Below are 19,742 nucleotides of genomic sequence, written 5' to 3'. Positions count from 1 at the left end.
TCTATAAGCCCAAGACCCCAAATCGGGAGGTCGTTTTATATGGGGACCATACCAACACATGGATCGATACTCACAATTTTTAGCACACGTAGTTGTGGTCCTACAATACCTCTAGATTTCCAATTTCAGGTAAATTGAATAAAAACTGCGGTTTCTATAAGCCCAAGAAGTAAAATCGGATGATCGGTCTATATGGGTGATATATCAAAACATATACCGATACTCACCATTTTGGCACACCTCTTTATGGTCATAAAATACCTCTAGATTTCAAATTTCAGGCAAGTTGGATAAAAACTACGATTTCTATAAGCCCAAGACCCCAAATCGGGAGGTCGGTTTATATGGGGACTATATCAAAACCTGGACCGATATAGCCCATCTTCGAACTTGACCTGCCTGCAGACAAAAGACGAGTTTGTGCAAAATTTCAGCACGATTGCTTCATTATTGAAGACTGTAGCGTGATTACAACAGACAGACGGACAGACGGTCATCGTTATATCGTCTTAGAATTTCTCCCTGATCAAGAATATATATACTTTATATAGTCGGAAATCGATATTTCGATGTGTTACAAACGGAATGACAAACTTATTATACCCCCCAGCAAAAACTGGGTAAGCACTAGTGATTATTTTAGTAATACCGCAAAACAAAAAGTTACTACTTGCAGTATTACCTGGGATTTAAAAATAATAACTTACCTGTGTAGGCAAAAAGTGATTCTTTCTATTAATACCGGTAATCAAAATCATATCTTGAGGTCCGGGTTCGACTCTACAGTGGGCACCGTTAATAGTAGCGATAAGTAATGCCAAATTACATTTCAGAAAAAAAAATGTCAATAAAATATACCTTTGTTTTCTAAAGTTGTATAGTACATAATTTATATTACAAAATAACATCATTGAATAGATCCATGTCGTGGAGCGTGGTATAGTGTGTTGGATTACAAAACAACAGGGGTGAGTTGGCAATTTTTGGATATCTTTATGGTAAATATATTATTTTTGGAGAGCTGGTATGCTTGCGAAGAAGTACTTATTTTTCGACTGCTGGTATGCTTGCACGGAAGTACTTTCCTCCAATGTCATGCCCGTGTAAAAGTATTACTACCGATATATGTACGAGGAAGTTGTTACCAATTTGGCGCAGGCATACTTGTACTCATACCTGGTAATAGAAGTTTTTGCTGGGCCCGTCACCATTCTATGGTGGTGGGTATAAAAATATTTGTTATTTCAAATTAGTGAGACAATTTTTCGCTTTTTGAAATTATTGTAAATTGAAAATTATAAATAGTAAATTTTTTTTAATAAAATATCGTTTGACAAAATAGCATTTGACATAAGTCAGTAATTGTTAATTTTCTCGGAGGTGGAGGTGAATTTGGTAAAGTGGAAAAATAAGCTATTGGTTATGCTTTCTACAGAAGTTTTGTGAGGTGTATTTTCGCTCTCCTGTAAAATGGAGTTTTTAGACTTATGGGGTTCTGTCTTAATTCCACAGAAATTAGTGAAAGAATCCGACAAAAAATCCAGCTTGACCAATACAACTTTTTCCGTGATGACTCTTTATTTATTTTTATTTGCATACAAAAAATCATGACCTTACGCGTTCTTATAGTGCTACCTATAGATTTCAATTCATTTGGCTTTGGCAAAACAGTAGCTAAAAAAGAATAATGATAAAATAATGACGACAAAACAGACAATAACAACGGCAATCGCAACAAACAAACGAGAATGGCAAACAAATTCAGCAAACGAATGTACAACTGCTAAAATGATAATTACGAATTCATTTGTGCTGCAAATTAATTAATTAATTAATGCAAACATACTTATTTATTTATTTTTATTTATATTCGTGTTTGGTCGGATGAATGTTGGGTGCATTTGAAAATATGAAATACCAAAGACTATAATAGCACAATACCCACCAAAGAGAATTCTGGGCGAACAAATCGTCATCTCATCCTCACCGTTTTAGAGAATTATTTCATATGCAACTCCTGCAGTGTCAGTAAACTTCAGGCTGGCGCAACACGCAACCATTGTCACATAGTCTACCATACGGTATGGCTTCTGGATATTCTGTGTTTCATGCAGAAATATTAGGATGGTTGGGCCAACACCGCCATTGTGAAGTACAATACCCTGACTCTTAAAAACACCACACCTGCCCACACACATTTGTTACGAGTTTATTGTTACCCTATTTGGAGTGAGCTGAACATGCGGTACCACCACATCACGATATTGGGCCGTGATCATTTGTTGCAAATTTTTCCATACCATAAAAGCTGGTAGCTAATTTACTCTCAATGCTCAAAGGAAGATTATTTATGGTGGCAACATTTTATGAGACTTTCTAATCTTGTATTGGGCTTTCATAATTTACTTTCGAAATTTCAATTTCATACGAATGAGCATGCAACGCATTGAGGTTTCGAATGTTTACCATAAATGGGTTCAGTAATAAAAGTACTTCTAATTTGGTGTACCAAAGTTAAATAGCCAAAAGTCATTTGGTACTTCATACCGAATTATGCGTGAACATATTCCCTTTGCTCCATTGAAGAGAATGAAAGCTAGTAATTAACTTTAGATATCATCACAAAGCCTAGAAAATTCCAAAGATTTTGTCTGTACTTAAATTATGCCGTTATTGATTCCGAGCCAAAAAAAAAAACGGAGAAAGATGCAATTCACTTTTAGATTTAAGTTTACCGCAATTTATACTAGGACACAAATCTTAATTTATTCGGGAAGGTAAAATCCTTTCAGATTTCCACTCTTTGCCTAGAAAAAAAAAATATATATAGGGACTTATACCAAACCATGCACCCATACAAACAAAATTAGACAATGGTTTTTGCGATCCTGTAATACCTCTTGTTTTCCAACTTTAGGGAAATCTCAGAAAAATTTTAAATTAACAAAATTTTTATTAAAAAAATTGCGTATCTACATGGAAAAAATATCATAGAAAAATATTTCCAATTAAAAAGTTGACTGAAGTTGAAATTTTTTTTTTTTCAAATAATAAATTAATTGATAAAATTAACTTATTAATCAAGAGAGAAACATTAACTTTATTAATTAAATGATTGAAAATTTTAAAATTTTTATTTAAAAAATTCATTGACACAATTAGCTTTTCAATCAAACTACGAAGACTAAGTCATTAAAAAAATTGATGAACATTTTTTTTTTAATTTTTAACATTTTTTTCAAAAATCAATTGTTAAATCAAACTTAGAACACTAACCCCCATTTTCATAAAGCTCCGTTAGTGTTCCATTAACTAACCAACTTTTAAACCGTATTATGAACGAAGCTGTCATCTTGCATATGTATTCCATATGCTAGTTAGGAACTTAACTGACGAAACTGTTTCAGTTAAAGTTAACTGGAGAGAAGATATTTGCAATTTACTTTCTGTTAACTGGCAGTTAAAGCCTAACGGAGCTACATGAAAATGGCCGTAAGACAGTAAAGAAACTAATTGATGTAAGGAAAAAATTATTGAGTGTTGCAATCAACATCAATTAAAATTTTAATTCAATCATTTAAAAATTGAACTGAAATCTGCTTTTAAAAATTAAATTTTTTAATCTATAGAAAATTTTGTCAAAAATTTATTTCTTAGGACATTTTATCAAAAATTTATTTCTATAGGAAATTTTCTCACACTGTTATTTCTATTTTTTTTTTAAGTCAGTTAAAAACCAAATTGAAAATAGTTAGGTTTTTAATGAAAAAAATAATTGAGTTTTGTCCAACATCGATTAAATTTTTTATGGAATCAATTAAAATTTAATTGAAATTTAATTAAATCAATTAATTTTTTAATCTATAGGAAATTTTGTCAAAATTTTAGTTCCTAGAAATTTTTTTCAATTTTTTTATACACTCCACTATATGATGGGGGTATATTAACTTTGTCATTCCGTTTGTAACACATCAAAATATTTCTCAAAGACCCCATAAAGTATATATATTCTGGGTCGTGGTGAAATTCTGAGTCGATCTAAGCATGTCCGTCCGTCCGTCTGTTGAAATCACACTAACTTCCGAACGAAACAAGCTTTCGCCTTCAAACTTGGCACAAGTAGTTGTTATTGATTTAGATCGGATGGTATTGCAAATGGCCATATCGGTCCACTTTAACGTATAGCCCCCATATAAACGGCCACCCAGATTTGGCTTGCGGAGCCTACAAGAGTAGCATATTTCATCCGATCTGGCTGAAATTTGGTACATGGTGTAAGTATATGGTCTCTAACAACCATGGAAAAATTGGTCCATATCGGTCCATAATTATATATAGCCCCCATATAAACCGATCCCCAGATTTGACCTCCGGAGCCTCCTAGAGGAGCAAAATTCATCCGATCCGGTTGAAATTTGGTACGTGGTGTTAGTATATGGTCTCTAACAACCATGCAAGAATTGGTCCATATCGGTCCATAATTATATATAGCCCCCATATAAACCGATCCCCAGATTTGTCATCCGGAGCCTCTTGGAGGAACAAAATTTATCCGATCCGGTTGAAATTTGGAACGAGGTGTTAGTGTGTGGTCTCTAACAAACACGATATGGGCACGAATTGGTCCATATCGGTCCATAATTATATATATGGACCCCATATAAACCGTTCTCCAGATTTGATCTACGGAGACTCTTGGAGAAGCAAAATTCATCCGATCCGGTTGAAATTTGCAACGTGGTGATAGTATGTGGCCGCTAATAACCATGCCAAATTTGGTCATTACCGGTCTATAGTTAGATATACAGCCGATCCCATTTAACACAAAAATTGGTCTATATCGGTTCATAATCATGGTTGCCACTCGATCCAAAAACAATCTACCAAAATTTTATTCCTATAGAAATTTTTTTCAAATTTTTTTTTCAATAGAAAACTTAGGCAAAATTTTATTTCTATAGAAAATGTTGTCAAAATTTTATTTTTGTAGAAATTTTTGTCAAAATGTTATTTCAATAGACAATTTTGTCAAAATTTTATTTCTATAGAAATTTTTGTCAAAATTTCTATAGAAAATTTTGACAAAACTTTATTTCCATAGAAAATTTTGTTAAAATTTTTCGGAGGGTTCAAGTGTGGTTTTTGTTGGGTTTAATAAACTGCCTGAATTTATTCTGATAATTGGTTGATAGTTTTGCTGCAAGTAGAGGTTGCTGATGAGGAATGTGGTAATTCCGAAACGTGCGTCCATCCAACCATCTTGCAGTCTATAGGGCTTTGCCCAAATAAATTTGACAAACATTCTTTTCCTCTGTTGGTTAAGATACTCTTGTAGTTTAGTCAATGTATGGTTTTAAGCTGAAATAAAAAAACAACAACAATGCTTAAAGAACAAAACCAACAATAACAAAACAAAACAAATGGAAAAAGAAGAGGAGGCACGCTCAAAATAAACCCAGCCATGTGAATTCAAATCGATGATTTGACAGTGGCATAGGAAAAGAGATATGTTTGTTTCGAGTTTATTTCGGCATAAGCCGGCTATCAATGTAAAACCTTTTTTCGGAGGGTTCAAGTGTGGTTTTTGTTGGGTTTAATAAACTGCCTGAATTTATTCTGATAATTGGTTGATAGTTTTGCTGCAAGTAGAGGATGCTGATGAGGAATGTGGTAATTCCGAAACGTGCGTCCATCCAACCATCTTGCAGTCTATAGGGCTTTGCCCAAATAAATTTGACAAACATTCTTTTCCTCTGTTGGTTAAGCTACTCTTGTAGTTTAGTCAATGTATGGTTTTAAGCTGAAATAAAAAAACAACAAAATTTTATTTCTATAGAAAATTTTGTCCAAATTTTACTTCTATAAAAAATGTTGTCAACATTTTATTTCTATAGAAACTTTTATCAAAATTTTATTTCTATACAAAATTTGTCAAACTTAATTATATACGTATTTAATCGGCCTTTTCTAGTTTAATATATACTACGTATGGACTACCTTGCAATTTTGAAGACGGTGTTAGGAACTTTTAAGATACCTTGTCATCGGCAAGTGTTACCGCAACTCAAGTAATTCGATTGTGGATGACAATCTTCAGTAGAAGTTTCTACGCAATCCATGGTGGAGGGTACATAAGCTTCGGCCTAGCCTAACTTACGGCCGTATATACTTGTTTCTATTTATTTTATTTATATAGAAATCTTGCCAAAATTTTGTCAAAATTCATTTCCTATAGGAAATGTTGTCAAAATTTTATCTTTATAGAAAATTTTGTCAAAATTCTATTACTATAGAAAACTTCGTCAAAATTTTATTTCCTTAAAAGTTTTGTCCAAATTTTATTTCTTAAGAAATTTTTTTAAAATTTTATTTCTAACGGAAATTTTGTGAAAATGTTATTTCTAAGGGAAATTTTGTCAAAACTTTATTTCTATTTAAGGACTAAAAGAAAACAGAGTACTCAGCTGTTTAAAAATAATCACAGAAAAGAAGTGAAACCTTGAATTTTTAATGTATGAAGTGCTTCAATTAGTAATAAATATTTACTGCTGCGATTATTTATGACACTGTACCACTTTGAATTTCTTGTTTTTCGATAAATTAATCACAAAAAATTGCTATTGTGAATCGAAGAAGCGTCACTTTATCAAAATACAATCTGACAAGCCCATACAAATGTTGCATCCAGTGCTAAAAGAAAACAGCCCTAATATCATATTACTATAAGAAATTTTGTCAACATTTTATTTCTATAGAAAATGTTGTCAACATTTTATTTCTATAGAAAATGTTGTCAAAATGTGATTTCTGTTGAAAATTTTATCACAATTTTATTTTCACAGAACATTTTGCCAAGATTTTATTGTTATAGACAATTTTGTTAAAATTTTATTTGTACAGAATATTTTTTCAAAATTTTATTTCCATAGAAAATTTTGTCAAAATTTTATTTCTACAGAAAATTTTGTCAAAATTTTATTTCTATAGGAAATTTTGTCAAAATTTCATTTCTATAGAAAATTTTGTCAAAATTTCATTTCTATAGAAAATTTTGTCAAAATTTTATTTCTATAGAAAATTTTGTCAAAATTTCATTTCTATAGAAAATTTTGTCAAAATTTCATTTCTATAGAAAATTTTGTCAAAATTTTATTTCTATAGAAAATTTTGTCAAAATTTTATTTTCACAGAATATTTTACCAAGATTTTATTTCTATAGAAAATGTTGTCAAAATTTCATTTCTATAGAAGAATTTGTTATAATTTTATTTCTATAGAAAATATTGTCAAAATTTTATTTCTATAGAAAATGTTGTCAAAATTTTATTTCTATAGAAAATGTTGTCAAAATTTTATTTCTATAGAAAATCTTGTCAAAACTTTATTTCTATAGAAAATTTTGTCAAGATTTTATTTCTATACCAACTTTTATCAAAATTTTATTTTTATAGAAAATTCTGTCAAGATTTAATTGCTATAGAACATTTTGTTAAAATTTTATTTCTACATAATATTTTGTCAAGATTTTATTTCTATTGAATATTTTATCAAAATGTTATTTCTATAGACAGTTTTGTAAAAATTTTATTTCTAGAGAAAATCTTGCCAAAATTTTATTTTCATATTTAGAAAATGTTGATAAAATGTTATTTCCGTAGTGAATTTTGTCAGCATTTTATTTCCATAGAAAATTTTGTCAAAATTTTATTCATATTTATTTCTATTCTATTTATTTCTAATTTTGTCAAAATTCAATTTGTCAGATTCCTTTAGAAAATTTTGTCTAAATTTTATTTCTATTGAAAATTTTGCCATATTGGTATTCTTTAGAGAGTATGATAAGGACTATGGATGCGAATGGATGCACTGAAAGTAGATATTAGACCAAAAATACCGGCAGATTACATTAGTGCAGTTTGCATTTTATTTTTTGACCGCCCCCACAGCAATAGTCACGGCACAGCGTGGTCAAATTGATTGTGTCCACCATGGCCTTGTTGGATTTCTATATGAATGTCTTCGATATATTGAATAAAACTCCCGGTCTTAATTTTATTATTTAATCACTTGCGAGAATATGACAATAAAATCCAATTTCCATTGGAACGATTCTTCTTTACGTGTGGCTCCAAAACGACAAAGCAACAAGGAGAGAACTAAAAAAAACAAGTAAAGGGTGATTCTTTTGAGGTTAGGATTTTCATGCATTAGTATTTGACAGATCACGTGGGATTTCAGACATGGTGTCAAAGAGAAAGATGCTCAGTATGCTTTGACATTTCATCTTGAATAGACTTACTAACGAGCAACGCTTGCAAATCATTGAATTTTATTACCAAAATCAGTGTTCGGTTCGAAATGTGTTTCCCGCTTTACGTCCGATTTATGGTCTACATAATCGACCAAGTGAGCAAACAATTAATGCGATTGTGACCAAGTTTCGCACTCAGTTTACTTTATTGGACATTAAACCAACCACACGAATGCGTACAGTGCGTACAGAAGAGAATATTGCGTCTGTTTCTGAGAGTGTTGCTGAAGACCGTGAAATGTCGATTCGTCGCCGTTCGCAGCAATTGGGTTTGTGTTATTCGACCACATGGAAGATTTTACGCAAAGATCTTGGTGTAAAACCGTATAAAATACAGCTCGTGCAAGAACTGAAGCCGAACGATCTGCCACAACGTCGAATTTTCAGTGAATGGGCCCTAGAAAAGTTGGCAGAAAATCCGCTTTTTTATCGACAAATTTTGTTCAGCGATGAGGCTCATTTCTGGTTGAATGGCTACGTAAATAAGCAAAATTGCCGCATTTGGAGTGAAGAGCAACCAGAAGCCGTTCAAGAACTGCCCATGCATCCCGAAAAATGCACTGTTTGGTGTGGTTTGTACGCTGGTGGAATCATTGGACCGTATTTTTTCAAAGATGCTGTTGGACGCAACGTTACGGTGAATGGCGATCGCTATCGTTCGATGCTAACAAACTTTTTGTTGCCAAAAATGGAAGAACTGAACTTGGTTGACATGTGGTTTCAACAAGATGGCGCTACATGCCACACAGCTCGCGATTCTATGGCCATTTTGAGGGAAAACTTCGGAGAACAATTCATCTCAAGAAATGGACCGGTAAGTTGGCCACCAAGATCATGCGATTTGACGCCTTTAGACTATTTTTTGTGGGGCTACGTCAAGTCTAAAGTCTACAGAAATAAGCCAGCAACTATTCCAGCTTTGGAAGACAACATTTCCGAAGAAATTCGGGCTATTCCGGCCGAAATGCTCGAAAAAGTTGCCCAAAATTGGACTTTCCGAATGGACCACCTAAGACGCAGCCGCGGTCAACATTTAAATGAAATTATCTTCAAAAAGTAAATGTCATGGACCAATCTAACGTTTCAAATAAAGAACCGATGAGATTTTGCAAATTGTATGCGTTTTTTTTAAAAAAAAGTTATCAAGCTCTTAACAAATCACCCTTTATATACGGCCGTAAGTTCGGCCAGGCCGAATCTTATGTACCCTCCACCATGGATTGCGTAGGAACTTCTACTAAAGGCTGTCAACCACAATCGAATTACTTGGGTTGCGATAACACTTGCCGATGACAAGGTATCGTAAAACTTTTTAACACTGTCTTCTAAATAGTAAGTTAGCCCATACGGGGTATATATTAAACAAAAAAAGGCCGATTAAATACGTATATAATATAGTTTGACAAAATTTTCTATAGAAATGAAAACTTGACAAAATTTTCTGTAGAAATAAAATTTTGACAAAATTTTCTATAGAAATAAAAACTTGACAAAATTTTCTATAGAAATAAAATGTTGACAAAATTTTCTATGGAAGTAAAATGTTGACAAAATTTTGTATAGAAATAAAATGTTGACAAAATTTTCTACAGAAATAAATTTTTTACAAAATTTTATATAAAAATAACATTTTGACAAAACTTTCTATGGAAATAAAATTTTGACAAACATTTCTATAGAAATAAACGTTTGACAAAACTTTCTATAGAAATGAAATTTTGACACAACTTTCTATAGTAATAAAATTTGACAAAATGTTCTATGGAAATAAAGTTTTGGTAGATTATTTTTGGCGATATGGACCAATTTTTGTGTAATAAGTCATCGGCTATATATAACTAAAGACCGATATTGACCAATTTTTACATGGCTGTTAGAGGCCATATATTGACAAAATGTACCAAATTTCAACCGCATCGGATGACTTTTGCTATATATAATTATGGACCGATATGGACCAATTTTTGCATGGTTGTTAGATACTATATACTAACACCATGTACCAAATTTCAACTGGATCGGATGAATTTCGCTCCTCCAAGAGGCTCCTGAGGTCAAATCTGGGGATCGGTTTATATGGGAGCTATATATAATTATGAACCGATATGGACCAATTTTTGCATGGTTGTTAGAGACTATATACTAACACCACGTACTAAATTTTAATTGGATCGGATGAATTTTGCTCCTCCAAGAGGCTCCGGAGTTCAAATCTGGGGATCGGTTTATATGGGAGCTATATATAATTATGAACCGATATGGACCAATTTTTGAATGGTTGTTAGAGGCCGTATACTAACATCAGGTACCAAATTTCAACAGGATCGGATGAATTTTGCCCCTCCAAGAGGCTCCGGAGGTCAAATCTGGGGATCGGTTTATATGGGGGCTATATATAATTATAGACCGATATGGACCAATTTTTGCATGGTTGTTAGAGACCGTATACTAACATCAGGTACCACATTTCAACCGGATCGGATGAATTTTTCCCCTCCAAGAGGCTCCGGAGGTCAAATCTGGGGATCGGTTTATATGGGGGCTATATATAATTATGGACCGACATGGACCAATTTTTGCATGGGTGTTAGAGACCGTATACTAAGACCACGTACTAAATTTCAACCGGATCGGATGAATTTTGCTCCTCCAAGAGGCTCCGGAGGTCAAATCTGGGGATCGGTTTATATGGGAGCTATATATAATTATGGACCGATTTGGACCAAGTTTTGCATGGTTGTTAGAGGCCGTATACTAACATCAGGTACCAAATTTCAACCGGATCGGATGAATTTTGCTGCTCCGGGAGGCTCCCCAAGCCAAATTTGGGGATCGGTTTATATGGGGGCTATACGTAAACGTGGTCCGATATGGCCGATTTTCAATACCATCCGACCTACATCAATAACATCTACTTGTGCCAAGTTTCAAGTCGATAGCTTGTTTCGTTCGGAAGTTAGCGTGATTTCCACAGACGGACGGACAGCCGGACAGACGGACAGACGGACGGACGGACGGACATGCTTAGATCGACTCAGAATTTCACCACGACCCAGAATATATATACTTTATGGGGTCTTAGAGCAATATTTCGATGTGTTACAAACGGAATGACAAAGTTAATATACCCCCATCCTATGGTGGAGGGTATAAAACCGATTGTGGAAAATGATTTTATGCACGACACCCGTGTCAAGATCATGGCAATTTGATAAGCGCCTCTAGTAATTGTTACGGAACCAAAACTAATAGAAATGTTTTAATGCCATAAATTAGCATTTCTCTAACCATGTTATTCCCTCCACACTGCCTTTAGCTCTCGCGCCCTCGATTACATATACGCCAAAGGAAGATGTTCAACGTATTCCCTTGTTCAAATTAACCTATGTAAATACTAGCAAGCCTTGCAAAGGGTTAACCAGGAGACATTGCCATTCATTTAAGCCATGTTTTGTAGAAACTCTTGTAATCCTACTTGCTGTCGTGTCGATAATGACTACAACTATTGTTGGGACATAACTAAGATCAGAGGGGTATTTACGATTTATGGCGAGGGTGGGGTTTAGAACAGAGATGGTCCAAGTAACAATATTTTTTTGGATTTCTACTGCAAAAAGACCTAAACGTCGAAAACTTGAGTAAAACTTAAAAAACGCACACTGAAAAAAAATTGTCGTGAAGTCAAGGATTTCATGTCTTTAAAATAGGAATGCAAATTTTGTTTAGCATAGAAGACGCATTTCTCTAATATAAAGTTTTTTTCTTTGTCCAAAAGTCGATAAATTTTTCAATGAAGTCGTATTGTCTTTATAATTAAGTGATTTTACTTAAAAATGGGTATCATAACATGAAAGAAAAAATTTTTGGGCTAAGGTCAACTTGACATTAAAAATTCAGAATTTTTTTTTAAATTAACGAAATTGTCTTTAAACTTGTTGTCTTTTTGCATCTTGACCACAAAGCAAAAAATGGTTCAAATACAGGACATGTTTTTCAACACTTTATTTTAAAGATACTTTTATTTGAAACATAGCATAATTTCTACTGGAAGTCGAGCCTGAATTTGGAAAATAAAGTTGTCGTTAACTCGTTTTTAAAGAACTTCGATAGCATATAAAGAAAAAAAAACTGAAAAAAAACGAAAAATTAAAGTTTGCTTCCTAGAAGCAAGTACACAAAAACCAAATTTAAAAGAGAATTGTGTGTTAAAATTAACCTTACTTGTAACAGGTTGGCTAATAAGTCCCCGGTCTGATGGCGTCGCTAGTATTAAATGCATATTCTTTTTATATAGTGCCAACACTAATAGAAAAAGTTTCGTTATATTAACGAAATGTGTCGTTAAAAGTCAGCCAATGAAACAAATTCGTTAATACAACGAAATTTTTCGTTATTACAACGAATTTTCTATAAATAAACGTAACGTTTCGTACTATTAACGAATATTTTCATTCTATTAATGAAATTGTTTCGACTATCAATGAAAATTTTTCGTTGGCTGAATTTTAATGAAATTTTCTTTGTGTGAATCTTCAAATGATTCGTGTCAAAATTTGACGTCTGTAAGTCAATTAGTTTTGTGAGATAGAGCGTCTTTTGTGAAGCAACTTTTGTTATTGTGAAAAAAATGGAAAAAAAGGAATTTCGTGTTTTGATAAAATATTGTTTTCTGAAGGGAAAACATACAGTGGAAGCAAAAACTTGGCTTGATAATGAGTTTACGGACTCTGCCCCAGGGAAATCAACAATAATTGATTGGTATGCAAAATTCAAGCGTGGTGAGCATGGAGGGCGGTGAACGCAGTGGACGCCCGACGAAAACATCAAAACAAATCCACAAAATGATTTTGAATGACCGTAAAATGAAGTTGATCGAGATAGCAGAGGCCTTAAAGATATCAAAGGAACGTTTTGGTTATATCATTCATCAATATTTGGATATGCGGAAACTCTGCGCAAAATGGGTGCCGCGCGAGCTAACATTTGACCAAAAACAACAACGAGTTGATGATTTTGAGCGGTGGTTACAGCTGTTAACTCGTAATACACCCGTGTTTTTCCGTCGATATGTGACAATGGATGAAATATGGCTCCATCACTACACTCCTGAGTCCAATCGACAGTCGGCTGAGTGGACAGCGACCGGTGAACCGTCTCCGAAGCGTGGAAAGACTCAAAAGTCCGCTGGCAAAGTAATGGCCTCTGTTTTTTGGGATGCGCATGGAATAATTTTTATTTCCGATTATCTTGAGAAGGGAAAAACCATCAACAGTGACTATTATATGGCGTTATTGGAGCGTTTGAAGGTCGAAATCGCTGCAAAACGGCCCCATATGAAGAAGAAAAAAGTGTTGTTCCACCAAGACAACGCACCGTGCCACAAGTCATTGAATTCGAATTGCTTCCCCACCCACCGTATTCTCCAGATCTGGCCCCCAGCGACTTTTTCTTGTTCTCAGACCTCAAAAGGATGCTCGCAGGGAAAAAATTGGGCTGCAATGAAGAGGTGATCGCCGAAACTGAGGTCTATTTTGAGGCAAAACCGAAGGAGTACTACCAAAATGGTATCAAAAAATTGGAAGGTCGTTATAATCGTTGAATAATAAAAACGAATTTTGACAAAAAAATGTGTTTTTTTTTTTGTTAGACCGGGGACTTATCAGACAACCTGTTATTCTCCGCTTCTAAGGCTCGGAATCAATACGAAAATGTTTAAAGTAAAGACAAAATCTTTGGAACCGGGTATGTTTTTCAGTGCAAATATCGAAAATCCCTTTGGGATGAATTATGGTCTGCAAACGAACGAACAAAGCCCTCATCTGTTGCACGAAAGGGGTTCTGTCGTATTCTGGTCCATTTCCGGCGAAGTGCCATTTTAAGATGATCGACATAGGTGTACAATTTTGACAAAATTATACACAGTGTTCACAGTGTTGATTCACTTTCATTAACGAATCTTTTTGAAATGAGCACGCCGTGCATGATTTTTTCTATGAGTGTATAGAATTAAAAAAATAAAATTTTCTTTAGACATAAAATTTTGACAAAATTTTTTATAGAAATAAAATTTTATCACAATTTTCTACAGGATTACAATTTTGACAAAATTTTCTATCGAAATAAAATTTTGACAAAAAATTTTACAAAAATTTTCTATAGAAATGAATTTCAAAAAAAAATCTAAAAAAAATAAAAATTTTGCCAAAATTTTCTATAGAAATATAATTTTGCCAAAATTTTCTATAAAAATATAATTTTGCCAAAATTTTGTATAAAAATATAATTTTGCCAAAATTTTGTGTAGAAATAAAATTTTGACAAAATTTTCTATACGCCTATAAAAAAGTAAACTGTTTTATAGGAAGAATAAACTAACTCGTACGAAAATTCAACTAAATTTTACTCCACATTTTGAGATTACCCCAAAGTGTTGTTAAAACCAGGAAAAAGTAATGCCCTGTTGTACTTTTTAACTACAGTTCACGAAATTACACCCTCTAAAAAGAAAAATTAGTTTAACTACGGAAATTTTTTCTGTGTAGACATAACATTTTGACAAAGTTTCCTATAGAAATAAAATTCCGACCAAATTTCTTATACACTGAAAAAAAAAATATTTACGTGATATTAAAGATTACGCAGCCTCAATTTTAGGATGCGCAATTTACACACTATTAAGGACAAATTTCTTTAAAACAATGAAATTTTAATCAAAAGAAAGTTTATAACCCTTACTTCACAAATTTTTTTAATTATATTTTGGGGCACACATTTTAAAAATTTGCATCCCTTCGTTAAAGAGTCATGCCTTTAAACTTAGGCAAATTTTCCTTAAAGTAAAGAAACACATTTTTGATTTAAAAAATCGTCCTTAAATTAGTTGAAATATTGAATATTTAGATTTAAGATAAAAAAGCTTCAAATATAGGCTAAGACTCATTTTGAGGATTTGACATCTATGGTTTAAAGTTTTTTTGTAAGTAAGAAAATAATTTTTTACTTCGAAGTATCCGTCATAATTTGGATTTTTAAACTGACATTTGTTTGTACGTGAATAGCTTTATTAATATATTGGAAAAAATAGAATGAAAATTCTATAAATGAGATCTGTATCCTAATTTTAATTATATAGATCCTAGATTTAAAGCCAGATAGGCTGCAAAAAAATGTCCTTATTTTAAAGAACTCGCACCTTTGGTTAGGAATCAATACAAAAATCCTTAAAGGAAGGTCAAAGTCTTTGGATCCAAGTAAACTTTTGAGTGTAGAAATAAAATTTTAACAAATTTTTTTAGAGAAATAAAATCTTGACAAAATTTTATATAGAAATAAAGTTTGGACAAATTTTTTTTATAGAAATAAAATTGTACAAAGTTTTCTATAGAAAAAAAATTTGACAATTTTTTTATAGAAATATTTAAAAAAAATCTATAGAAATAAAATTTTGACTAATTTTTCTACAGAATAAAAACTTGACAAATTTTGACAAAATTTTCTACAGAAAAAAAATGTTGACAAAATTTCTTATAGAAATAAAATTTTGACAATATTTTCGATAGAAATAAAATTTCTGAATAAATTTTTTGAAGAAATGCAATTTTGACAAAGTTTTCTATAAGAATAAAATTTTGCCAAAATTTGAACAACAGAAACAAAATTTTAAAAAGTTTTCTATAGAAATAAAATGTTGACAAAATTTTTTGAAACAAAAATTCTTTAGAATTAAAATTTTGACACAATTTTCTTTTGAAATATAATTTTTACGATAATTTCTATTGAAATATAATTTTGACAAAATTTTCTATAAAAAATAAAATATTTTCTATTGAAATAAAATTTTAAAATGTTTTTATATAGAAATAAAATTTTGAAAAAATTTTCTATATAAATAAAATTGTGACAAAATTTTCTATGGAAATCAAATTTTAGCAAAATTTTCTATATTTTCAATGTCTATGACAAGTTTGTGATCTTAAAGATTCTGAGTCGTAGTAATGTCGCCCCTTTACATAGCTACGCTACTGGTCCATTGAATGATTTTCCTGAATGTTTTTTTTATTATTTTAAGTAACATATTTGCAGTGTTGTAGCTGCTGCATTGCCAATTGGCAATTTTCACTGTCGACAGGTTGGATTGTTGCCTGCATTTGCAGTTTATCACCAAACTAATAACAAACAAATAAACCAAACGAAAAAAATTAACATTGCAACAATTACACGCCACAATTGGCCCATTAGCATTGTGCATGGTGTAATAGTCGCATGTAGTATGTATCTTGGGAGTTACTCATTCCACCTTTGGACTCTTCGTAGGCCCCATTCAACAACAACAATCTTTCGTTGCGCAACATTTGGAGCCACATCACGTGAAGTTCATGTTCCATGGTATGGTGAATGTGTTCTAGGAGAAGTAACAACACGCACGTTTTACCTACCACATCTATCACTAAATATTCCATACCAAATGGATAAGAAAAAAACTTAGAACAATTTTACAGTATTTTTTTTAGGTTTTTCCTCTTGATATTTTTTATCAATTACTTTTCACTTTACATGGCATTTGCCAAAAACAAATTATGAAGATATTTCGCTTACATATTGCAACAATAAAATGGTAGAGTTGGACACGTGATACTAACTTTTCATGAGAGTGACTACAAATACAATATCACGCTCAGAAAAAAAGTCCATTACATAGTGGAAAAAAGATGGTAGTTAAACAGATGCAAAATTTTACTTATTTTTTTTTAATGGTTTTGTTTTAATTTTTTATTCAATCAATATTATTGTTATGATTTTAACTTAATTTCATCCAACCATTTCGCAGTCTAAAGGGCCTTGTCCAAATATATTTGACTATACTTAAAATAAAGTTTACTTGGATCCAAAGATTGGCCTCCATTTAACGATTTTGGCATTGATTCCGAGCAAAAGATTCGACTTCTTTAAAATAAAGACATTTTTAGCAACCTTTAAATCTAGGATCAATAAAATTAAAATTAGGATAAAGACTCTTAAATCGAATGTTCATTCTCTTTTCGCGGTTTATAACACTGAAAAAAAAAAAACAGTGAACCCACCAGGAAGAAAACTTTTGGTTAATTTTAGAAATTTTTGAATATTTTTTGAAAATTTAAACTAAAAAGTATTACAAACGCTGGCATGCCAATATCACAAAAATAAGTATATGTTTTTTCGACAAATTCAAGAAAATATATTAGATATAAATAATTTTTTTCACTTGTTGAAGAAAATTTTGTAGTTTGAAAGAAAAAATTGGAGTTCAAAATTGCAAGAATATCTATAGTGACATACGAAGTTCTAGTAAAATTTATAAATTTGAAGAAGAATGTGAGAACTACGAATTAAGTAAATCGTTATACTTAATTTTAGTACAATTTTTCCACGTTATTTAGTTCATTTAACTAACGTACGCCAAAAATTATTAGAGTAAAGGAAACTTTCTCCAACCATTATAATTCCATGAACTAGTTCACTTTTTTTGAGTGTAATAAAGCTATTCACGTACAAACAAATTCTAGTTTAAAAATCCAAATTATAGCAAATAGTTTAAATAAAAAAAAAGAAAAGAAAAAGAAACTTCTACTACAGACTATCATCCACAATCGAATTTACTTACCTATGGCAAGGTATCTTAACATCGTTTTCTAAATTGTGAGTTAGTCCATACGTGGTATATATTAGACAAAAAAGTAATGTATAGGTAAGTCTACAAATAATTACGAATCGATATGGACTTTTGCACGGTACGTGAAGAGCCAGAATTGAAATATGGGGGTCGCTTTTACGGGGGCTACAATTATGAACTTGATATGGACCAATGTTTGTGTGATTGGGGATCGATTTATCTGATGGCTATATATAGCTATAGACCGATATGGACCTAGTTAGACTTGGTTGTTAACAACAATATGTACCAAATTTCAACTGACTCGGATAAAATTAGCTCCTCCAAGACGCTCCAAAACCAAATCTCGGGATCGGTTTATATGGGGTCTATATATGGTTATGGACCACTTTTGGCATAGTTGTAAAATATCATATACTAACAGCCTGTTTCTGTATGTTGAATGAGCTCTGTCGATCGACTCAAATGGAAACAAACAGCTGAATTTATAACCAAAAAACAGCTGTTTCTATGCATTTCAGTCGATCGATTGAACTCGTTCGACATACAGAAACAGGCTGTAACACCACGTACAAAATTTCAACCAGAACCAGGATGAATTTTGCTTCTCCAAGTAGGTCCAAAGCCAAATCTCGGGATGGGTTTATATGGGGCTATATATAATTATGGACTGATATGAACCAATTCTTACATGCACGCAGAGAAGAAACATGATTGCCACAATCATATTCGAAGAGCAAAATAATATGATAGCAGCTATTTTTGCGGCGACCATGTAACATTTTAACCTGCAACCATGTTGGATCAGTGAACATGGTTCTAAGAAAAATACAATTGTCCTCATCTAAAATGTTATTATATTGATAAAAAGAATTTTGTTTCCATTAAAAGACAATGGTCACGATCTAAAATGTTATGTTATTCGTCAAAAATGTTTTTCTTCTAGTTAAAAGAACATGGTCACAACCTAAAATGTTTTGATTTTTATGAAAAAACTTTTTTCGTCGTCGAAAAAAGGACGCCACTTGAGAAAAGAAAACACAAAATCAACTTTATTTATTTGTTTTTATTTATTTACAAACTAATTCATTGTTTATTTGTATTTATAATGTCGTGCAAGCAAACTTCACATATTTTTACACACTCTAGTTTGGTTCAATTTCAACAATAAGTAATCATTCCATATTTACTTCGTGACCATCAAATGTACAAACACAGACATCATGTAACTGCAAATAAAAATAAATTATACCATATATCAAAATGCAGAACAAAAACCAGGTATATTTTTTTCAATTACACTTTCCTTGTTTGTATTCACATAAAACCACGTGCCATTTCTGAATAAATAAATTAACACAATACACAATAATTCCGTATTCTCCGTCCATTCCAAGAAACAATCAACACACGACTGACGCGCAAAATGAAAATCGTGTGTACCTGCTCAATGTTTTTATAAAATTCTTGTCGCTGCAAAAAAATTAAAAAATTAAATGGTCACGAAAACAATGTACATGGTCTTTATGGCCATGTAATGGTTGTAGACATGTCTATACGTAAACTATAAAAATATTTTTTTCTCGGCAAAAAAGTTAAAAAATTGAATGGTCAGATACATTATTTTCCTGACCATATAATGGTCTCAAATTCTATCATTTAAATAATAGAACATGTTTGCGGCATTTGAGAACCATTTAAATGCTTATTGCCAACATATATTTTTCTCCGCTCGAAAATTATTTTTACAAAGACAAAATACATGGTTTTCGCGACAATTAC

Source organism: Haematobia irritans, chromosome 1 (genome assembly GCF_050003625.1).
Source record: "Haematobia irritans isolate KBUSLIRL chromosome 1, ASM5000362v1, whole genome shotgun sequence".
In the NCBI taxonomy this organism is placed as follows: domain Eukaryota; kingdom Metazoa; phylum Arthropoda; class Insecta; order Diptera; family Muscidae; genus Haematobia; species Haematobia irritans.
The sequence above is the reverse complement of the archived record's forward strand: the minus strand, read 5'-3'. Positions refer to the sequence as shown.